The sequence below is a fragment of the Pelophylax lessonae genome, assembly GCF_965119305.1.
Source record: "Pelophylax lessonae genome assembly, chromosome: 11".
Lineage (NCBI taxonomy): Eukaryota > Metazoa > Chordata > Amphibia > Anura > Ranidae > Pelophylax > Pelophylax lessonae.
The window spans coordinates 157118497-157144151 of NC_138778.1; the positions used below are offsets into that span (position 1 = coordinate 157118497).

The 25655-nt window shown below is 41.8% G+C and overlaps 1 protein-coding gene across 1 annotated transcript in view; it reads right to left on the reverse strand.

Annotated features, from left to right (window-relative positions):
* Positions 1-25655, reverse strand: part of IKZF3 (IKAROS family zinc finger 3) — a 204963-nt gene that overhangs the window by 176012 nt on the left and 3296 nt on the right. The window lies entirely within an intron of this gene.

The following is a 25655-nucleotide window of genomic DNA, read 5'->3' on the forward strand; positions in this document are numbered from 1 at the left end:
ATGCCTGTCCACATAAATGTCTGTACCTTCAGGCAAAGAAGGCTTTATGTTTAAATATTCAGCTTTTATTTTTCTTTATATGTAATTTCTCTACACATCCCCCTCATTACCCATAGCAGTACTATGGCAGAGGTGAGATAGCTGTCATTTCAAGCTGCTGAGTCAGATCCCTCTCCCCAAGAAGCCCAAGCAGATAATAAGGTCTTGTTGAGCTTGGGTATGTGTGAGAACTGGAGGGTGAGGTAAAGAGAAAGCAAAAGAGAGAAATAAAAAAAATAAAAAAACTGAGGGAGAGAGAAAGTGTGTTTGAGAAAACTGATCTGAAATCTCCTGTAAGAAAAAAAGCTACTAAAGCTACTTATACTGTACTATTCTTTAGACCTCACACATGTTAACCACTTGCCGACGACCCACTGCATATATACTGTGGCAGGTTGGCTCGGCTGCGCAAATCGACGTAGGAGTACGCCGGTTCGGGGGAGTGGTGCAGGGAGGGGGATACCGCCCCCACTAGGCAGTGGGGATGCCGATCCACAGGACAAGCGGCTGCGATTGCCACCCCCGATCGCTCCCAGCTGAGAAAGAAGTACGGACAGCTGTTGTAAACACAGCTGACCATTGTTCTCTCTGAAATGATCACAGAGTGCCTGTGATCCTTCTATATAGCAACACAGGTCTCTGTGGTCATTTCAAAATTCTCCCCCCACAGTTAGAAAACACTCCCCTAGGCTCCCAATTAACCCTTTGATCACCCCTAGGTAAACCCCTTCCCTGCCAGTGTCATTATTACAGTAACAGTGCATATTTTTAGCACTGATTACTGTAGTAATGTCACTGGTACCCCCAAAAGTGTCAAAAATGTCAGTTAGGGGTCCGATCTGTCCGCCGCAAAGTCGCAGTCCCGCTATAAATCGCAGATCACCGCCATTACTAGTAATAAATAAATAAATAAATAAATAAATAAAAATGACATAAATATTTCCCGTAGTTTGTAGACGCGATAACTTTTGTACAAACCAATCAAAATACGCTTATTGCGATTTTTTTTTTTTTTTTACCAAAAATTTGTAGCAGCATACAAATTGGCCTAAAAGGATGAAAAAATGTAGATTTTTTAATTTTTTTGGGAGGGAATGTTATATAGCAGAATGTGAAAAATATATATATATTTTTTTTTTCAGAATTTATAAAAAGAGAAGGTGTCTGAAGATAAAACCACATACACCCGCCCGGCGCGGACGGTCTTCAGTATAAAAGCTAATAGTGGTTTTAAGATTAAAATTAATCTTAAATATATAAATAATTAAAATGTATTCAAAGTTACAATTGTGTATAGCATCTGCGTGTACACTAGCAGCCACTGTAAAAGGATAAACTATAAAAGATGTAAAAAAATGCAAATCTCAGTGTTCCAGTCACAATAAAAGCATAAATCACATTCAGCGGCGCTTAAATCACACCATCCAATAGCATGACTTTAGTCCATAATACTAATAAACTGTCCACATATTATGAGCTATATGTCATTCTGAAAGTCCAGTGTGTTTACGGAGAAGATATGGAAATGCAGTATCCCAGGCTAAAATGTCACCGGTGTTCTTTGACAGATACTTAATAGCCTTCACCACACCTTCCATGCTCCCCTTAGTAATGGACACTCACCACATCTCACATCAATCTGAGCCTGTATGCATGAGCTGCATGAGCCCTTGCCCCCAGATCTCCAGCCACTTCCAATGATTCAGATAGCCAGGACACCTTATAAGCTTCCTCCAAAGCCGGGGTCAGGAACCGTATCACAGCCGGTAAATGCAAGCAGACTCTCTGGTCTGTGTATTAGCTTTAGGGCTTTTTTTCAGAATTGTCGCTCTTTTTTTGTTTATAGCGCAAAAATAAAAATCATACAGGTGATCAAATACCACCAAAAGAAAGCTCTATTTGTGGGAAAAAAAGGACATAAATTTTATTTGGGTACAGCGTCGCACGACTGCGCAATTTTCCATTAAAGTAACACAGTGTCGGTTCGCAAAAAATGGCCTGGTCATTAAGGGGACAGGTCTTTCCGGTCCAGAACTGGTTAAAGTTACTTTCCAGACAAACTCTCACAAAAGACTACTTAGGGGTCTATTTATAAAGGATTCAATAGAGAATAATTTGTACAGCAAATGCTCGCTGTACATTCATCTGTCAGTAATTTACAGTATATGTAAAACGCTGCATAAATAGATGGCGCAATATAAGTACCTGTAATAAATATTAAAAAATAAAATAATTTATAGCATTCAACTATCAGTTTAAGAATATTCGCATATCATGCATATCATACAACATAATAGAGAGATACGAATTACAAACATGATTCATCCATCACGGTAGTAAAGTCCGCTTTTCACTTGTACTTACAGGTAAGCCTATAATAAGTGAATATCTCCTAAACTTGCAGCGAAAATATTCACATTTGTAGAAGCCGGTAATGTCACCGGCGCATGCTCACTGCGGTCTGAACTCAACTCTGAACTGCGCTCTCACTCGAGTGCGCCGTCCATTCAGAGTCTGTCATGATGTGCTATTGCATGACAACAATGTTAGGGGTTTTTATTGCATCCACTGACACCAATATTGGAATCAATTATTGCATCCACTGGCACCAATGTTTGGTATTAGTATTGCACTAACTGACACCAATGCATGGGGTTATTATTGCACTAACTGACACCAATGCATGGGGTTATTATTGCACTAACTGACACCAATGCATGGGGTTATTATTGCAGTCACTGACATCAATGCATGGGGTTAATATTGCACTAACTGACACCAATGCATGGTGTTATTATTGCACTAACCGACACCAACGCATGGGGTTATTATTGCCCTGATTCACACCAATGCATGGGGTTTATTATTGCACTGATTCACACCAATGCATGGGGTTATTATTGCACTGATTGACACCAATGCATGGGGCTTTTATTGCACTAACTGACACCAATGCATGGGGTTATTATTGCACTAACTGACACCAATGCATGGGGTTATTATTGCAGTCACTGGCACCAATGCATGGGGTTATTATTGCACTAACTGACACCAATGCATGGGGTTATTATTGCACCAACTGGCACCAATGCATGTGATTAGTATTGCAGTCACTGGCATCAAATGCATGGGGTTATTATTGCACTAACTGACACCAATGCATGGGGTTAATATTACACTAATTGACACCAATGTATGGGGTTATTATTGCACTAAGTGACACCAATGCATGGGGTTATTATTGCACTAACTGACACCAATGCATGGGGTTATTATTGCAGTCACTGACATCAATGCATGGGGTTAATATTGCACTAACTGACACCAATGCATGGTGTTATTATTGCACTAACCGACACCAATGCATGGGGTTATTATTGCACTGATTCACACCAATGCATGGGGTTTATTATTGCACTGATTGACACCAATGCATGGGGTTATTATTGCACTGATTGACACCAATGCATGGGGCTTTTATTGCACTAACTGACACCAATGCATGGGGTTATTATTGCACTGATTGACACCAATGCATGGGGTTATTATTGCACTGATTGACACCAATGCATGGGGCTTTTATTGCACTAACTGACACCAATGCATGGGGTTATTATTGCAGTCACTGGCACCAATGCATGGGGTTAGTATTGCACTAACTGACACCAATGCATGGGGTTAGTATTGCAGTCACTGGCACCAATGCATGGGGTTATTATTGCACTAACTGAAACCAATGCATGGGGTTATTATTGCACTAACTGACACCAATGCATGGGGTTATTATTGCACCAACTGGCACCAATGCATGTGATTAATATTGCAGTCACTGGCATCAAATGCATGGGGTTATTATTGCATTAACTGACACCAATGCATGGGGTTAATATTACACTAATTGACACCAATGCATGGGGTTATTATTGCACTAAGTGACACCAATGCATGGGGTTATTATTGCACTAACTGACACCAATGCATGGGGTTATTATTGCAGTCACTGACATCAATGCATGGGGTTAATATTGCACTAACTGACACCAATGCATGGTGTTATTATTGCACTAACCGACACCAATGCATGGGGTTATTATTGCACTGATTCACACCAATGCATGGGGTTTATTATTGCACTGATTGACACCAATGCATGGGGTTATTATTGCACTGATTGACACCAATGCATGGGGCTTTTATTGCACTAACTGACACCAATGCATGGGGTTATTATTGCACTGATTGACACCAATGCATGGGGATATTATTGCACTGATTGACACCAATGCATGGGGCTTTTATTGCACTAACTGACACCAATGCATGGGGTTATTATTGCAGTCACTGGCACCAATGCATGGGGTTATTATTGCACTAACTGACACCAATGCATGGGGTTAGTATTGCAGTCACTGGCACCAATGCATGGGGTTATTATTGCACTAACTGAAAAAAATGCATGGGGTTATTATTGCACCAACTGGCACCAATGCATGTGGTTAATATTGCAGTCACTGGCATCAAATGCATGGGGTTATTATTGCACTAAGTGACACCAATGCATGGGGTTAATATTGCACTAATTGACACCAATGCATGGGTTATTATTGCAGTCATTGGCTCCAATACTGAATTATATTATTACTGCCATTGGTACCAATACTGGAGTTTTTGTAGCAATCCTGCTATTGAGTGGACCAGCTAGCGTCCTCCTGACTCCCGTCTTTTACAGCTGCGGCTGACAACATACTGGTAGCGCTCATACTGATAGCGCTACTTCATGCCTGTCTAAACTGGATACTTTTTGAGTGTAATACCTGATTTAAAAATTGTAGTTTGATTATTAAACTTTACTGCACAATGCGCTTCTCTCTCCCCCTTCCCTGCTATTTTGTTGTGACAGCCACTGGGTCCCCAACCCATGTTTGAAGTAGCTTTACCATCTCCAGCAGTTGTTGTAAGAGACTTTCCACCTTTATACATGAACTCTTACCTATTGGATATACCTGTTCTGATTATCAATACCCCTTACATCATCTCCAGCCTGCAGATTTAGCACTGAGATTTATACTTCTTGTGTGATGCTTTCTGCCATATATTAATTTGTGGCAACCATTCTGATAAGTGTCTTGGTTTCTTTACAATTTCATATCCAATTCCAAAACATTATTTTTTTTTTCATTATAGATAGAGTAGGGGAGAAATAAAACTACAATCAGTTTTTTTTTTTTTGCCACTTATGTCTCATTAGGGAGAACTCCCTTCTCTTCCTATCCTATAAACCCAATAAGTGAGAGGATAGCTCTCCAATGTGGGGAAAATCCCCTCTTAGACAGCTGGCATAGGAACAAGTGTCCCCACTGGAGGATTTCCCCTTTATTCCTGTTCTTCACCTCCATTTCTGGTGACATTAGTGATTAGGATACATATAGAGACAGACAACAACCATGCTATCCAAATTAAAGAGGAAAAGGTACTTTTAGTTATGCTTTAAATGTCTAAGGCGTCATACACAATACTGCACTGTCAGTCATCCCTTCGGAGAAATCCCTACCCTGTGCTGCCTCTGGAACAAGCTCCAGTCCTACTGATTTAGGCCCAAGCAGACTTGCCTCCTCTACACCGCCAGGCAGTATCTCTCTAACATGTCTCTTTCTCTTCTTTACAACAACCAGAGAATGCCACACTTCAGGCTGTGACTTTTTCTAAGGCAGGTGAGCTACAACTTTATCCTGTGCCTCACTCTCTAGGCTGTATTGACTCCACATGTAACACATCATGTGCAGTGCCTCCATCTTTGCTGGCTACAGCTACACCACAGAGGGAACCCAGACCAAGGGATTATAGCCTTATGAGCTGCTATTCCAATGTACACCCCTCATTTAGGGGACCATAATACTTCAATAATAACCCCTACAGGGCCCACATCCAATAGTGCCGAAGAGCAATGGTGCGAGCCTTGGGAAGACATCCATGCATCTACTGCCTTGCGTGCCCCAGAGCACATGGAGCCTGCTAACCATGCTTTAACAACATATATGCCACCTCATGTACATCAATCTTACTCTCCGTCATCTTCAGCTTCTAACTCCGACATAGAACTTCATAGAAAGACTTTTTTAAGTGTATCCCAACTGAAAAAGATACATAGGACTCATACAAGGAGTCATATCAACTTGTGGAAAAAGCGGAGGGCGAAGTCCAAACCACTAAAATTGAAATTCATAACCTTTATACCACGATTGCAGCTCCAAATTCTACTATTAAGGACATCCAATGCCATATAGAAGATTTAGATAATTGTGGGCGTAGAAATAACATCAGAATTAAATTTATACCAGAAGCAACCAGATCAGAGGATCTAAAAGAGACTTAAGAGGTGACATTCAATAACATTTTGGGAGAATCGTCTTCACATAATATAGATCAGGCTCATAGAGAATTACAACTCATGGGACATTCTTATTAACCCCGATATTTTATCTGTAGGATCCATTCCTACATGTTGGGGACTAAGCCCAGGTTCACAGTGTTCCGACATGAAAGTCGCCCAACTTCCGATCCGACTTTGCCCTGCAACTTTAGTCCGACTTTGATCCAACTTGATTTAACTTTTAACACTCTATAGCAGGGTTTCTCAACCAGGGTTCCTCCTGAGGTTGCTAGGGGTTCCTTGAGCAATGGGCAATTTCTGCCTCTCTGGTAAGTTTCCAATGACACCATTGCTCCTTTTTAGCTATCTGTAAGGGGGTAATTCTTCCCAATGATGACAAGAGTAAGGAGCATTCTTCCCACTGACTGTCACACTAATGTGTCATGAGTTGTAGATTTTTCATTTTTAGTAGGAGTTCCCTGAGACCAGAAATTTATTTCAAGGGTTCCTCTGTGTTGAAAAGGTTGAGAAAGGCTGCATTATGGCATTGAAGTCGTATCAACGACGGGGGAAAAGTAGTGCAAGAACCTTTTCTAAAGTCGGAGTGACTTGTGTCTGATCAGTTAATAGGGCTCTCATAGGGCAACATTTAATATGACACGTCATGCTCTCACAAGTCGGATCCCATTTCGCACCTTTGTGAACTGGGCCTTACCTGGGATTTTTCTAAAACTGGAGCGGGCAGAATCTGGCGCAGCTCTGCATAGAACCAATCCACTTCCAGGTTTATTATCAAAGCTAAATTAAGCAAGCTGAGGCTAGAAGCTGATTGGCTACCATGCACAGCTGCACCAGATTCTGCACTTTCCAGTTTTAGTATATCAGCCCCTAAAAGTCACTGTTTGTTTCTTGCCATTGTTACAAATCTGAAATACAGCTAGCAATTAATGGTTTAAAGAAAGCAAAAAATTTTCAAAAATGTTCAACTTCCATGTCACATTTTTGGCACATTAACGGGAAACAATTTAGGAATGGCCACTGAAGACCTGCCTTTGAAGGTGCAAGCTGTAAGGATTACATCCTCAACCTAAGTTCGTTATCTAACTAGCCTTTTTCAACAAGGTTGCCCAGGCACCCTGGGGTGCCTCAATGGATGCCTTGGCAAAATGTCAAAAAATTGCCCCAAAGTTGTATAAAAGCCGGTAAGTGGATGAAACCTGCCTTTTAGTTACACAAAGCCATAGGTTTTCATTGTACACCATTACAACCTTCTAGCTGCCAACCTCCTAGCAACAAATGACTTCATCAGTTGATAAAGAGGATGTCCGTTGCCTACAAATCATGCTTGTTTGACCCTCTCTTGCCTCTCTCCATCAGCTTTGAGGTCCCATTAGCTAAGTGATGGAGAAAAACTAAGTGAGAAGAGAAACATTGGAATACTAGTCAGTACAAGTTTGCAAAATTGTATTTGCTTTGGAAGAATATATAACCTCTAATGTTGGGTTTCCTATATTTATTGATGTTGCTGCATTATGTAAAACTATTAGAATTGTTTTTTCCATTCTTTCCATTTTAGAATGTAGTGCCTTGAGATTGTACATAATTTTGGAGGGTGCTTCGAGATTGTCCATAATTTTGGAGGGTGCCCTGACTGAAAAGACTTGAGAAACAATGATCTAACTAATCCCATTCCCAGGAACATGCAGGATTTCTCTATCCACACAAATCGAGGGGAATCCTCTCCGCTGAGACATTGGGAAAGATTTACCAAAGCTTTGCATAGAAACCAATCAGCTTCCACGTTTTTGTCAAAACTTCACTGAACAAGCTGAAGTTAAAAGCCGATAGGCAACCATGCACAGCTGCACCAGATTCTGTGTGCACCATTTTTAGTGAACCACCCCCATTGTATTCTGAGAACAGGACTCTCTGCTGTCAGAATATTTGGATCAGCAGCTGCAGCCCATTGGCTGTAGCCGCTGATCGAGAAAGATTTTCCAACAAGCCAGTGTGACAGGTGTCAATCATTATATTCGCTTCTGTTATACGGGAGGAGCCACACATGAATTGAAATTTGGCTGGTCCCTGCTAAACCAAACAAAATTTTGATTCATTTTTGGCCAGTTTAACTTTACTGACCTAATACTTGTTTCTGGGCAGCGGCTCACTACAGTGAAATGAGCATGAGGATAACAAACCTTGAGTTTTTACCATCAAACACGGCAATGACAACTATCTGTATTTCTTTTTTTATGTTGATTCTACATTGTTCTGCAGCTTCACTATAGCAGACCATTAATCATGGGTTATCAAGTTAAAAGTTCAGTTATCTATACAGGCAGTTTACAGGCTACTGGGAGATCATTAAAAAGTACATTTGGCATTGAGAGTGCATGTCCAGTGATAAAAAGGAAATCTACTGAGTGAGCATTTGATTACTGCCATTTGAAAAAGCGAGAAAGAAACTGCAAAAAGTACAAAAACTGAAATCCAGACAATTTGAGCCATTTTTTCATGTCTATGTTGCACTGATAGGTAGGCTAACTGCTGCATGTATTCCACGCTTCTTGGGGGGTGGGGGGGGGGCATCACCCTGCGCACACCCACAGCTTTTGCTGTCATCTTCTCCTCAATGCTGTTCTTTGCAGACTCAGAGCTCTGCAGTCCATTGCTGGTCCTCTTCTGGGTTGAGTGACACCCAGTGTCTTTCTACACCAGGGGTGAATCTGCGGCTCAAGATGGCTGGAATGCCGCCCAACACAAAATCGTAAACTTGCTTCAAATTTTAAATTTTTTTTTATTTTTATTTTTTTTATTTTGTTAAAATGCATTCACAGTTGTGGCTAAATAAAAATATGTCTCTTTACTGGACTTTTTTAGGTTTTATCTTCCCAAAGAAAAAATTTCCCACTCTTTACAATCATGCTTTTCGGTTTTCGACAGCACCTATCTTTGTGAGTAACTAACTATCTTCAACAATAAAGCACACGAAGGGCACAATGAAAACCAAAATATCTGATGAGCCCCTTGAGAATTCATTAAAAATTGCTACTACATCCATCCAATTGCCCTTTAACTACTACATCCAGTTACCCCTTTAACTTGTGATCTGCCTGACTTTTTCTGCTCAGCTACCCTTATTGTTAATGTATTTTATGTGTGGCCCAAGACAATTCCTCTTCTTCCAATGTAGCCCAGGAAGGTCAAAATGTTGGACACCCCTGTTCTACAAACTTCCTATGAGCCCAATGCATCATGGACCTAACTCCAAGGGGCACCTCACCATGCCAGCCCAAGCTCACAGGAGAATTCTGCTCATACTACGTGCATGCTGTTTTCTACAGCAGTGGTCTCCAAACTGCGGCCTGGGGGCCAGATGTGGTCCTTTCCTTGACTTTATCTGGTGCTTGGCCACCAACAAAGGGGCACCATTGCTTCCAATGACACCAATGGTGGTGCATTATTTCTTCCCCTGATATCAACAATTGGCACTATTCTACCTAATACATGGGACTATTTCTTAGACTGACACCAATAATAGTGCACCATTCCTCCCAGTGACAACAATGACAAGGCACTATTGCTTTCCTTGATACCAACGATTGGCACTATTCCTTCCACTATTAACAATGATGAAGCATTGTAAACACCCATTAATGCCAAAGCATTTTCTACTCCCAATGGCCACATTCCGGCTCCCAGAGAGTCTAAAGGACAGTAAACTGGCCCTTTGTTTGGAAAGTCCACGAGGGAGAAAAGGACGATCAACCCAGGATGCCACATGGCCAGCCAGAAGAGACCAGAAAAATAGGCACATACTGTATGTTCAAAACTGGTAGTTGTACTCCAGAGGAGATGGGCAGCTGTCCAACCAGGAGTCTGTACAGATGAGACATTTAATACTAATGTCTCGCACTGCCCATACTGCCAATCTCAGCTGTAGTAAAGAAAAACCACCAAGTTAAGAATCTGCATAATCCAACACTTATGGTAAGGTTTATTACCACTGACCCCCACATCACTACAGGACACAAAAAATGACCTGGGGGCTGAAAAAACAGTTTAGCACAGTGGAGGATGAAGAATCCATCACTCCCCGAAGAGTCAGATTCTGAAGATTCTGCAGCCTGTGGTTTGACTTCACTATAGCAGAAATCTGCAGTGTAAGAAGTGGGGGAGATACGTTTTATAATTATTGTTTTGCATTTAAGTCTAGGTTCACACTAGTGCTGCTGCTACATGAGTGTTTCAGTGCATTTTTGTAGCGTAACTTTGTGCATTTTTTTATGCATTTTTAACGCTTCATGCATTTTATTGCAGGAGGTGACGAGATTTTACACACAAAACGCACTAAAAATACAACACATGCAAATTACAATGCACACAAATGAAAATTACATTATTCTTTATGATGCCCGTTCAAACCAATACAGCACAACTGTAGCGATTTATGTAAAGTTGCTGGAGATTCTTTGGTGCAGTTGCAGAGCGTTTTTTGCCCCATTGACTTCAATGGGAGTGCATCTAAATTGCAAGTGTTGCATTTTTTAGTGCGTTTTTTGCAGAGTTTAGTGAGTAAAATCTAGTTGCCTTCTGCAAGAAGTATTAAAAAATTCAAATGGTTGCACTACACAAAATGCACTGCAAAACGTGTCATGCAGCAACAGCACTAGTGTGAACCTAGACTTAAATAACATCCTGCAAACATTTTTTAAAAATGTTCATAAAACAGTAATAAAAATAAAAAAGAATATAAAAATTAACTCCATTGCCCTGCACACACCCACAAATGCAAAAACCCTGTGCACATTTATATAAACCACAACTGCACCACACATGTGAGGAATAAACGTCAGACTGAAAGCAATAATTCTAGGTCTCTGGTTTACAGTTTACTCCAAACTGAGGAGCTATAAAGACATTTAAAGTGTCACTTATTGTTCATTTTGGGTAACATCATTTTTTGGACGCATGCAATTTTTGAGGCTTGACACATTTGGTATATATTTACTCTACATTACCCCATCTTTTATTTTGCATAAAAAAAATAGGGATTAAATTGTGTTTGTGTGCAGACTTAATTTTAGTGTTTTGTTTCCTTGAAAATATAGATTTGATAAACAGTTGAGCAAACACTGTGCGACAAAAAAAGTAAAAAAATTGCAACAACCATTTTTTTTTTAGAGCCGGTTCATACTGGGGCGACTTGTCAGGCGACCTGGTCGCCTGACAAGTCGCCGTGGGTCGCCTGCCATAGATTAGCACAGGACCCGTTCTAATAGGAGCGACACAAGTCGCTCCGACTTAGAAAAAGGGTCCCGAGCTACTTTGGGGCGACCTGGAGCGACCTGCATTGACTTCAATGATATGCAGCTCGCACCGCGACTTCACAGGTCGCCCCGGCAAGTCGGGTCGCGCCTATGTGAACCGGCTCTTATTCTGCAAAGCCTCTACTTTCAGGCCTTGTAGAATAAAAAATAAAATGGTTGTTGTGTTTTGTTTTGTTTTTTTGGTCACACGTTTGCCCAACTGTTTATCAAATCTATATAGTAATTTTAAAGCCAAACAAGCAGATTTTTAAATTGTGTGCAAAAAATGAAAAAAAAAAAAAAACCTCTAGAAGGGAACTAGTTAAAAGTCAGCTTATTGCATGAGCAAAGCGCAGAGCTCCTTTTAAATCAATTTTTTTTTTTCATGACCTTTTATCCGCTACAAAGAATCAGCAGGCTTTGATACACTGGCAGTTTCATTACGAAGCCATGGCACCAAGTGGGCAGCAATTTCTCTCCTGTGCTATAGCGTCGTCTGGACTTTGTAAGTAATTGAAGTGCATGCGACTCGCTGCAGACCCACAACAATCATAAGCACTGGCACAAGTGTTCTATGCTTGCCAAGTAATCAACTCTCAGTGAAAAATTGGGATATTAATTGAAGGCAGTACACTAGAGGGAAATCAAATCAATCTGAAGCCTCGGCTGTTTAATAGAGTTATCCCTACTGTCCTTTTATTAAGAAAATAAATATTTAGGTTCTATGCAACTTGCACAGACGCAATTTTATGCATCCAGCCCAGTGCTGTTACAGAGAGGGGTCCTTATAACTTTGCTGCATTCCATATGCACTACCATCTGGGTTTATTGCGGATGCAGAATATGGTGCACCTAACACCTAACAGCAAATATCATCTTCTGCTGCAATCAGCAGAGAGAACTACTGTCTGCAAAAAAACAAAAACAAAAGACCTCACACTTATAAAAAGTAAAAAATAAAAAAAAAAAGGAGGGAAAAGGTACAGAGGTGGTAGTGCTGTTTCGCTTAAAATATTGATTAATAAAACAAAGGTTCAAATAAGATATAATTATACACATCCTAAGCATTCATTCAAGATGCTTTTTAAACCTTTCCTTTGTAGCAATATTGTCCCACAGGCAAAAATTTAAAAAAACAAAACAAAAAAAAAAAATTATTATGCAAAACAGCTAAATGTGGGTAAAACAACTTGCATTCTGACAGTGTAAATAGCGGGAATAAAACAAAAAAAAAAAAAAACCCGTTCGTGAATGGGTATCTGAAGGTAAAAATGACTCATTTGCTAAAATTGCCACTAGAGACTCCTTGTTCTTGAACACTTTTAGCTTCATAATTTGCAAATGACATACACGAGGGGTTCGCTGTTTTTTTTTTTTTTTTCAAGAACTGGAAATGAAAAGAATTTATCAAGACGCAGAGAATACAATTTGAATTTCTTCAGTAAATGATTTTCTTTATTTTACTTTTGTGATATTTAACTGTAAATGCAGGTGCAATAATCTCCTGGTTAGCTTAGCGTGTGGAGGTAACCACAAACAGTTAAAAATGAGAAATTAAGAAATATTTCCATTCTTTACAGTCGACTATTTTGTTGGTGTGACTGCTAGCATCATTATGACATAATTCTGGAGGTCTCCAAAGATTTAATTTCTCAGTAAAATATAAAGACCACCAGAACAACTCAGAATCTGGTGCCTAACCCACAGGCTGTGTACCCTCGCATAAATAGATGACACTGCTGAGTCAATTTCTGTCCAGATTAGGGTCATACGGTATGAACAAACTCACTGGATAACTATCCACATCATCCAGATACACAGCAGGGTAGTCAGTCCCTGATTCTGTATAGATTTGGGATGTTGGACATCTTCCTTCTCCAATATTCCTCAGTAATGGGAATGTGAATTTAAAAAAAATGGATTTTTGTAAGAACTTACCGTAAAATCTTTTTGTCTGAAGTACATTGACAGACGCAGCTCTTATGCTTCTTAGACCATTGGGTTATGCGGCTCCGTACAGGAATAATACTAGGTAGGAAAAAAACAGTTTACCACGCCTACGGGGGCTGTCCCTATAGGCATAACCCCACACACCCTGCTCCAGCATACCAGTTTAGTTGCAAGCCGTGATAAGAAGACACAAACCATCCCCATATCAGAGGGCCGGGTGATGCGTCTGTCAATTGACTTCAGAGAAAAGATTTTACGAGATCTTACGAGACCTTTTTGAAAGAGATTTTACAGTAAGTTCTTACAAAAATCCAGTTTTCTCTATCGTACATTATGCAGCTCTTATGCTTCTTAGACCATTGGGACGTCTCAAAGCAGTGTAGGCATGAGGGGTGGGAAGAACGCAAACCAAATAGTTAACGTAAACTCCAAAGGCTAAACTTAGCCAACTGGGTAACATGAAGCTCAACCATCCTTCACTAGGCAGAAACAAACTGGTATGCTGTAGCAGGGTGTGTGGGATTATGCCTATAGGGACAGCCCCTGTAGGCGTGGTAAACTGTTTATTTATTTTTTCCTGCCTAGTAATACTCCTGTAGGAAGCAGCATGACCCAATGGTCTAAGAAGCATAAGAGCTGCGTCTGTCAATGGACGATAGAGAAAATGTGATTTCTACATGTTCTACCACAGTGATCTGACTTTACATCAGTCATACTGATGAACTATATAATGAGTATTCTAAGGCAGTGTTTCTCAACCTTTTCTCAGTCAAGGCACCCTTTAAAAATGATGGACAGTCTTGAGGCACCCCATTCTAAAATGTAAAAACTATTCTATTAGTTTTGCCTAACACAGCAACATCCACAAAAGTAGTACACCCAGTGTTTATTCTTCCATAGCAAACACACTTGTGAAAACTGGTTCTGGCTAGTATTCCAATGTTTCCCTTCTCCCTGAATTTTTCTCCATCACTCAGCTAAGGTGCTCTCAAGAAGTTTGTAATGGTGTCCAAAGAAAATCTGTGGCTTTGTGTAACTAAAAGGCAGCTTTATCCACAAGCCGTCTTGTATACAATTTTGGGGTTCAATTTTTAGGCATTTTGCCAAGGTACCCCTCAAGAAAGCTCAAGGCACTCTGGTTGAAAGAGGCTGTTCTAAGGGACTAGGAGAGCTTGGAAGTTTGTGCCTATGGTGAATGGAAGCTTGGTTTTGAAAATGAATCCCAACAAACCAAGTCTCAGGGGACTTTGGGGAAGACCTACACAGTTGTCTAATCAGACCATTACAAGCTGGATGGGGTAAACATGTCTCTAGTGTCTATCCTTACCTTAAAGGTGTCAGAAACACAAAAACTAAAATGTAATATACTGCAGCCTAGAACTATAGGCAAAACTTTGCAAACTTTAAAACCCTTGTGAGATCATTTTTTGCCATCTGTGCCCCATTGGGGAGATTTACCTTTACTTCATGTCCCATTGTCAAAACAGAAAGTGAGAGATAATTCCCGTAAATAAAGGGAATTCCTTGGGGACCCCCAGGTCACTAGAACTAGTGTCCCCATTGGAAGATTTCCCCTCTATTACTTTTCTGGGGACAACCCAAAATTTTGGGTTTTCTTTTACTTTCACTTTCAATGATAAGGATACACAGGACAAATAGAGAGGGTGAATTTTTCTAATGGGGGGCACAGACAGCAAAAATAACATAAATGATGTTCTAATCCCTCTTCACTCTATCCAGAACTAAAAAAAAAAAGTTGTGCCTGTAGTTATATTTTAATTGTTCTTTTTTTTTTTTTTTTAAGCTTTTTTCCCCTTTATTTTCACCTGGTAATCTAGCCAGTAGCACACATTCTGTCATAGGGTGTCTCCACTCTACTGGAGGACACCATTATTGTCCTTCTTTGGGTAAAGAAAATGGATAAACGCTGACCATTATAAGCACGCTTGTCTCAACCCTCTAACTGCCACTTGACAGTTTGGTCTGTTAAAGAAGTACACCCAAAGCTACTTTATTTTGGCTGTACTTCACATGAGTGCAGTTTGTTCTTCACTCTTGTAACCCGTTTTCAGCCTGACGTCACAGAGCAGGTCCAGGCTCTGAAAAGTTCTCAATCCCGAAGCCTCTCAGCAATCTACTATGATCCCAAGCCAGCCGCTCCCCTCCCCTCCTCAGTGCTCCAGTGAGCACAGGGGGGTCAGAGCAGAGAGCGGGTCCCCGAACTCTCTGCTCACAGAATGCTGGGAACTGAGAGATCAGCCATCTTTGATCGCTCAGTTCTCCATCTTAGAGCCGGCAAGGACAGGTGCAGCATCGATTCGATCCCACCAAGGTGAGTATATTTATTTTCTAATTCACAGACTTCTCTTTTTATGGAAATTGAAAAATAACAGACTATAGCTGGACATAGATAGCTTCAAATTTGGCTGGTTTAGCAGGGACCGGGTGCATTCCCATCCATCTATGGCCGTTCCCATTTGAGTCGCACTAGTGATTAACTCCTCTTTACTGGACAGTTAGAAAATTCTTGCTTGATCAGCACATGCAGCCTATTGGCTGTAGCTCTGCTCAGTGTATTCTGACAGCAGAGAAGTCCTGCTTTCAGAAAACAATAACACAGTGGCAAGTATTCCTTTATTCAGCCCGTGGATAAGAGAATCCATATTTATTTTTTATTTTTTACTAGCCTACTGGCTGATTTAGAAAAAAGTGAATTTTACTGGCTGGACTGAATCCCCAGGTGAAAAAAAGAAAATAAAGCTCAAACAAAGAAAACTGATGCAGCCACCACATCTAAAATTTGGTAAGCTGCAATATATTACAATTTTTGGGTCTAGATTTGCTTTAATATGCTCTAATTTTAATTTGCTTTAGATTTCCTTTCCCAATTAGAGTTCCTTCAGAATTTACAAAGAGGTTCCTTGAGGAAAGAGCACTTGTCTATCCTGACCACTACTTTAAGGCTACATTCACACCTGAGCGTAGCGTTTTTCGCGCCTTTTTTTACCACGATTTTACCGCGATTTTTACCGCGATTTACAGGCGTTTTTTGTGCAGGCGTTTTTTGATTGAATAGATACCAATGGAAAACGCCTGTAATCTGCCCAAAAAGAAGCTCATGTACTTTTTTGAGCGTTGGGCGTTTTGTAAACAGCGTCAAAACGCTCAGATGTGAACAGGGGCCATTGAAATGAATAGGATTTGTCTTGTTGGGCGTTTTGAGAGCTGATCCTAGAGCAGAAAAACTCCCCAAAAACGCCTAGATGTGAACGGAGCCTAAGGGATTCCAATTTTCACTATCTGTGTTATTTTTATGGCCATATTTATCATTTGTTCTAGTTCATATGATCACATTTTTGTCACATAGAGAGTTTAGGTACTCCCCATTCTTTATTTAAAATTCTACTGATGGCGTGAATGTATTGTGAGCTATAAATATGTTTTTTTTTTTTTTAGTGGGGATTCCCTGAGGTTCTGAAAACTTTTTCAAGGGTTCCTCCATAGTAAAAAGACTGCCTTAAAAGTGTCCGTGTTGGCACTGAAATAAATGTACCTTTTCACTGCTGCAGCCATGCTATTATTTTTTTTTCAATAAATGTAAGATGGTTTAAACCCCCCCAAAATATATATTATATAATACAGAGACTGTGTAGAATAAAATTACAGTAAATGCACATTTTTATAATTACACAATATTTGCACTATTTTTTTTTTTTATTAAAGATATATTTTCAGATTTTTACAAATTTAAATAACTTTGAGATATACTCTCCTGCAGTCAGCGAATATTTGTACTCGGCCTGCATAATACTGCAAAATGTTCTTTATCTATCTATTGATATTCATTAAAACACTTCCCTGAAACATTAAGGCTACGTTTCCACTATTGCTGCTACAAAGTCGTGCTAGACTTTGTAGTGTGACTTGCTTGTGGCTACTTCTGGAGACTTCAGTGCGACCTTCCTTCTATGAGGGACAAGTCGCACTGAAGTCGGCCCAAAAGTAGTGCAAAAACTATTTTTCAAGTCGCTGCGACTCAAGTCGCAGCAGTTAGAACGGTCCTAATTGAAATTAATGGATTTTGACTTGCTATGGTGGAAACGGAGCCTAAGTCCATGAGAAATTAACCCCTTCATATCAAAACAAACCTTAATGCCCAAGCCCAATTTTGAAACATTGACATGTGTTGGTATAACTGTACATTTCATATACTTAGTGTACAGAGGTGGATTATCCCTTGTTTTTTTTTTTTTTTTTCAGGACAGGTTGGGCTTGAGAAATGGTATTGGATTTCTTCTGATTTTTTTCTATCAAAGGAAAACTGGATCAAAATAGTAATATATATATATATATATATATATATATATATATATATATATATATATATATATATATATATATATGTTCCATTACCATTTACCACCACCAAAAAAAAAATAATTCTGCTACTCCTGATCGCAGCGATATCACGCATTCGTGTGATTTTTTTCTTTGTGCCCGTAGTAGGGCCACAAAACAATGGTACGTATGTTTTTTTCTTTGTGTCCTACCTAAATACATCGATAGCTAAGTGGGGTACACAATATAAGAAAATTGGGCGAACAATCATCCGATTTTCTCGTTGTTTCACAGCAAATCAGAACTAATGGATGAAAATTAGTCCAAAAATTCTCGTATGACAAAGGCTTTTTTTTTGTTGTTGTTAATTGTTTCTGATCATGCGCAGTTTTCTTTTTCTGATTTTTCTTGTACAAAAATCGTACGAAAACGGTACACATTACACGAAAATCTTTTGTTTTTTTCCAGTACAAGAAAAATGTTGGAGTTTTTCCTACGAAAATTCTGAATCGGCTGTAGAAAGTTGTGTACACACTATCAGGGCCGGACTGGCCTACCGGGATACCGGGAAATTTCCCGGTAGGCTGCCTGCCCTGGGGCTGCTTTGGGCTGTGGGCAGCTGCGGCGGTGCCCAGGACGGATCCCGGGCGGGTGGCCGCCTGGCCGGATTCACAGAAGAGCGGATGCACGGCACGCCATTAGCTGAGACAGAGGGGAGGAGCGGTGGGCAGCTGCGGCGGTGCTCAGGATGGATCCAAGGCGGGTGGCCGCCTGGTCGGGTGCACAGAAGAGCGGGTGCGCGGTGCGCCATGAGCTGATACAGAGGGGAGGAGCGGTGGGCAGCTGCGGGTGCCCAGGACGGATCCTGGGCGGGTGGCCGGCCGGGTGCACAGAAGAGCGGGTGCGTGCAGCGCGGCGCGCCGTGAGCTGAGACAGAGGGGAGGGGCGTCAAAGTCCTCTTCTTCCACCTCCCCTCCCTCCTTGTGTATGACACACAAGGCTTGAGTCTGAAATGTAAGTCCCGCCCCCTAGACCGGCTCCTGAGATAGACGGCACACTGATCCAATGCTGTGGAATTGAATCAGTGTGACGTGATCATAGGAGCCGGTCTAGGAGGCGGGACTTTCTTACAGTGGCATGGCATCCCGGGCAATTCAAATCCAAGCTCCCTGACAGACACCGCAGGAGATTACTGATGTGCGTGATCCAGGCACAGGTAGGCTTTATTTGGTGGGCACTGATTACTCTACATTTGGTGGGCACTGATTACTCTACATTTGGTGGGCAATGATTACTCTGCATTTGGTGGGCACCGATTACTCTACATTTGGTGGGCACTGATTACTCTACATTTGGTGGGCAATGATTACTCTGCATTTGGTGGGCACTGATTACTCTACATTTGGTGGGCACTGATTACATTTGGTGGGCAATGATTACTCTGCATTTGGTGGGCACTGATTACTCTGCATTTGGTGGGCACTGATCAGGCTGAATTTGGTGGGCACTGATTAGGCTGCATTTGGTGGGCATGGATGAGGCTGCATTTGGTGGGCATGGATGAGGCTGCATTTGGTGGGCACGGATGAGGCTGAATTTGGTGGGCATGGATGAGGCTGCATTTGGTGGGCACGCATTAGGCTGCATTTGGTGGGCACAGATGAGGCTGCATTTGGTGGGCACGCATTAGGCTGCATTTGGTGGGCACAGATGAGGCTGCATTTGGTGGGCACAGATGAGGCTGCATTTGGTGGGCAAGGATGAGGCTGCATTTGGTGGGCATGGATGAGGCTGCATTTGGTGGGCACGGATGAGGCTGCATTTGGTGGGCACTAATTAGGCTGCATTTGGTGGGCACGAATGAGGCTGCATTTGGTGGGCACTGATGAGGCTGCATTTGGTGGGCACTAATTAGGCTCGTTTGGTGGGCACTGATTAGGCTGGATTTGGTGGGCACTGATTAGGCTGCATTTGGTGGGCACGGATGAGGCTGCATTTGGTGGGCACTGATGAGGCTGCATTTGGTGGGCATGGATAAGGCTGCATTTGATGGGCATGGATAAGGCTGCATTTGGTGGGCACGGATGAGGCTGCATTTGGTGGGCACGGGTGAGGCTGCATTTGGTGGGCACGGGTGAGGCTGCATTTGGTGGGCACGGACGATGCTGCATTTGGTGGACACGGATGAAACTGCATTTGGTGGGCACGCATTAGGCTGCATTTTGTGTGCACAGATGAGGCTGCATTTGGTGGGCACTGATGAGGCTGCATTTGGTGGGCACTGATTAGGCTGCATTTGGTGGGCACTGATTAGGCTGCATTTGGTGGGCACGGATGAGGCTGCATTTGGTGGGCACTGATTAGGCTGCATTTGGTGGCACTGATTAGGCTGCATTTGGTGGGAATGGATGAAGCTGCATTTGGTGGGCACTGATGAGGCTGCATTTGGTGGGCACTAATTAGGCTGCATTTGGTGGGCACTGATTAGGCTGCATTCGATGGGCATGGATGAGGCTGCATTTGGTGGGCACACATTCGGCTGCATTTGGTGGGCACTGATTAGGCTGCATTTGGTGGGCACACATTAGGCTGCATTTGGTGGGCACTGATTAGGCTGCACTGATCTCTTGTATCATGTCTGCAGTCTCTGACCATCTCTTGTATCATGTCTGCAGTCTCTAACCATCTCTTTTATCATGTCTGCAGTCTCTGACCATCTCTTTTATCATGTCTGCAGTCTCTGACCATCTCTTTTATCATATCTGCAGTCTCTGACCATCTCTTGTATCATGTCTGCAGTCTCTGACCATCTCTTGTATCATGTCTGCAGTCTCTGACCATCTCCTGTATCATGTCTGCTGTCTCCGACCATCTCCTGTATCATGTCTGCTGTCTCTGACCATCTCTTGTATCATTTCTGCTGTCTCTGACCATCTCCTGTATCATGCCTGCTGTCTCTGACCATCTCCTGTATCATGTCTACTGTCTCTGACTATCTCTTGTCTTTTATAATGCCTGCAGTCTCTGAGGGGGAGTCTGGAAAGGAATCAAGAGTTGGAGTGGTGCTGGGATGGGGGTCATAGGAGAAGTCAGACGTATGTGGACTGTTGAGAGGAGACTATAGGATAAAACCAGAGCCACCAAGCTGGTGCCGACTAACTGAGCCCTGCACGGTGCACCTGAGAGGAGGTCAGGGACAGCGCCACCAGGCAAGTCTGGGGGGGGGGGGTCAGTGATGCAATTAATATAAGGGCTCCCCTTATATCATTACCCCCCCCCACACACACACACACATACACATTCCCAGAGTCCCTGGAGTCCCCCTGGATTGCACCACCTTCACCACTTTTAACCGGAATTTTCTTTATTATATACATATATATATAATAAAGCCCAATGTGCCTTAATGTCTGTCTTATCTATAATACACACTTTAAATTTGCTTTAAAATGCATGGTTTTCCCTTTTATGAACAAAACAATGGCGTTATGCTGTTGGGCCGGTATAATAATGCTATGGGGCTGGTATGAAATTATTTCCAGGGCTGGTTTTTATTCCCAGTCCGGCCCTGCACACTATACGAAAATCGTAAGAAAATTCTTTGGACGAAAATTTTTGCCCGATTTTCTTACAGTTGTGTACGAGCCTTAAAACTGAATAAAAAAATATTTTTTTCTTACCTAAAACATACTAAGGGTCCTTTCACACAAATGATCCGATCAGATCTGCCTGTCAGTTTTCTAGGCGGATCTGATCGGATCCTCCATGCATCCCTATGGGGCAGCGGATGTCCGTGGAGACATGTCTGCTGACACCCGCTGCCATCCGCATCCGATCCTGTCTGTGAAATCCCGACAGATGGAAACCCTATTTTCCATCCGTCCAGGGGATCGGATTGGATGGGATCGGATGAGAGCGGACAAGCGGTCCATTCTCATCCAATTCCCCATAGAGGGCTGCGGGACTCTGTGCAAAGAAACCAGCTTCCAGTTTTTTTTTTTTGTCAAAGCTTAACTGAAAAAACTGAAGTTAGAAGCTGATTGATTTCTATGCAGAGCTGCACCAGATCTTGCACTCTCCAGTTTTAGTAAATCAACCCCATAGACATTAATTCTGCCACTAACTTCCACTTGCACTGCCACTAAATGACAAGAGTACTACCTGACTCTGACACTGACACTTATACTGACACTAAATTACACATTGCTACTAACTGACACTAACAGAACCTGACACACTGACACACAAGTGGGGTACACGCTATAAGAAAATCGGGGGAATGATCGTCTGGCTTTCCTCGTTGTTTCACAGCAAATTGAAACTGATGAACGAAAATTCATATGAAAATTCTCGTACGTCAAAGGCTTTGCTTTTTTTTTTGTTTATTGTTTCTGATCATGCGCAGTCTTTCTTTTCTGATTTTTCTTGTATGAAAATGTTACACATTAAACAAAAATCGTTTATTCTGTTCCCATGCGAGAAAAATGTTGGAGTTTGTCCCTTCGGGAACAAAGTACAAAAAGTCAGAATCGGCTGTAGAAAGTTTTATACACACTATACGAAAATCATACAAAAGATCTTTGGACGAAAATTCTCGCCCAATTTTCTTATAGTGTGTAGGAGCCTTAAGCCCCCTTTCACAAGGGCAATCCTATCAGATACACATGTCGGTTTTTCAGGCGGACCTGATCAGATGGTCCATGTATCGCTATGGAACCAACAGTTGTAAATGGACACCCGCCTACCTCCAAACTGATCCGGTCCCTTTAAAAAAGCGTAATAGAATCTGCCCCCCTCCATCTAGGCAAAGTGGAACAGAGGGCAGTCCGGTGTAAACGGACAGCCGATCCATTAACACTCGGCTGCCCATAGAGCAGAGTGGGCTCGGTCCTGTCATCCGCCTGCTTTGTTCGGATTCCATCCCATGTGAAAGGGGCCAAACACTGACGCCTTCTGCACACCGGACGTTTAAAAAATGCCAGCGCTGCTGCCAGGAAAAAGAAGCTGTAAAAACTTGCTTTTAGCCACATTTTTGACGAGCATTTTTGGGCGTTTTTACAGTAAAAACACTCTCTATATTGTAAAAACGTCTAAAAACGCCAAACGTGGCTAACAGCTTGTTACAGCATTTAGCCGCGTTTATTTGGCGTTTTGCGTCTTTTTTTTTTACAGCTCAGCAGCCCCTGCTTCTGGACACATAGGCTGTCGTTTTTTTCTACTACCCCTAAACGCTTATGCCTCCAAGCGCCTCTGAACCTTTATGTGTGCATGGACACATAGGCTAACAAGGATGGGTGTTTAGAGGCAGTAAAAAAAAAAAATGTGAGACCCCCCTAACAGCAGCTGTAAAAGCGCCCTGTGTGCATGAGCCCTAACATTTTTCACTACACTAGATCAAGCCCTAAATTTAACAGACAGATTATTGTTTGTCCTCTAGCAAAGAAAAAGATACAATGTATCTTCTAAAGGGGAAGTGTGTTGTGTGTGGGACAGTAGGCAGAACAGATCATAAAAATGTAAACAGAATTCTGTGGATTCAATAGGCCGCAGCCCTTTATTATAGGTATTCATTAAATAATATTAATAATATATACTGTAATATCTATCTTAAAATTTTCCAACAACATATTAAGCTCAGCTATTACAGCTCGAGCTTATAAACATTACAACTTAAAGTCCCCTTTCTTAGGAAAGGGACAAAACCTCATAACTTGAGCCCCAACATGGATGGGAGGGCGGGATGTGCTTTTCTCTTCAAATCCCCACCAACTGCATCACTGATGAAACACCAATCACAGGTAAGTACAAAAACTGACAGTTTAAGTTCAACACTTAGGCCTCATGCACACTGGACGTTATCAAAACATCAGTAGAAATCTGTAGCTGTAGAAGGCGTTTTTCAGCTTTTTTGCAGTAGCATTTTTCAGCGTTTTTTTTAGCTTTTTTCAGCTGTAGCATTTTTTAGCACAACTATACTCCCACAAAAGCTTATGACTCAAAAAAGTTGATAAACCCACAATAGACACGTTTTTTGGCGTTTTTCAGCATTTTTTAGTTTTTATCAGAGTTAGAGCGTTTTTACAGCTGAAAAAAGCCTCCTAAAACCCACTAGTTTGGGGGGGGGGGGGGGGTTTACAGCCAGAAAACACTTCTGCCAAAAACTGCTGATAACAGCCTATGTGTGATTGGACACATAGGATAACATACTGGGGCATTTATTGGCTGCAGAAAAAAACGTCTGATGCCAAAAACAGCCGCTGTAGAAACATCCAATGTGCATGAGGCTTAATAATGTCTTAATGTCTGCCACTTGTCCCATATATGTGGGGCGGGGACATTTTATGCCCCACCCTCCACTTCCAGTCTCTTCACAGAGGAAAAACAACACAGGGGGGAGCTACAGATTAAATGGTCACTGTGATAGCCATTTAGAAGCTACCACAAAGATCATGTGATCAGGATCCAGTTAACTTGGTCCCGATTATTAGTAGAGACCCGGAGCTGCACTCCCAACACAAATACAAGAACACATACTTTGTATGTGGTGCCCCGGTATAAAGCCCACCTCCCGGAACGCTGTATATATGTGTTACGCAGTCCTAAAGAGGCTAACCTAGTTTGCAGAAAACATTGGCATTTATTGCACTGATTGGTTTTCAAATCAGGGAGGCTACAAGGGTCAGAAATGTCCAAAATAATTGATTGTCCCGGAAATTCCACGAGTCAGCAACGGTGACAGCACAGGGTTCCTATAAAGCCAATCATAGTGACACTATCGACACAATCACACTGATATGTATGATGTCGTCTGTCAGGGGCAGTTACACAGCAACTTCTCTTTTCCTGAGTCCTCCCTGAAACATGTATGTGTCACCAATTCAAGAGCTGGTATTTTTCCTTTTTCTTTAACAGGGTGACAATCACACAACATGCCACAGAGTGACCATACACCATACAATCTGATTGTGTCCTTAAGGCCCCTTTCACACTTCTGTGATCTAAAAGTGGCGTGATTTTGCCTGGAAGCAATGCCTATGTCTATGGACCCGCAAAACGCACCAAAGTTGGCCCAAAAGTAGTGCAGAGACTACTTTAAAGTGGTTGCAACTTGAAGTCGCACAGATATGAACGGTACTCATTGGAAATCATGGCGTACAACTTGTCATGCAACTTTGCAGCCCCAAATCACAGGACAAGTCGCACAAGTGGGAAAGGGGCCTTATATCTAGGTTGTTTAGGTTTTTTGCATAGTATAGTGTTTGGATGGGCACGTCGTTTGAAAGCATTTTAGGCAGCAACAAAAGCTGGCCATACGCCAGTAAAAAAATGTTTTAAAATATTTCTTTTTGAGAATATTTCTTCGTTAGTGGGGTCAAATCGACGTTCGTTTTTTGACCACATTGAGGAGAAAAATTAAAAGGAGCAGGTTGGAAATTTTTTTCCCGAACAAACAAATTTCTAACTGTAAGAGTCCTTTCACACGGGGCGGATCCTTTTTTGCTCCGCTCCGGCACTTTTTTTTTTTTTTTTTTTTTACGGGACACGGGTGACACTTGTGTCATCCGGTCCGTATGTCCGTTTATCATTCCATCAGTTTTGCGGATGATAAATGGAGATAATGCATGTCAATAGGATTGCGGATGACAGCG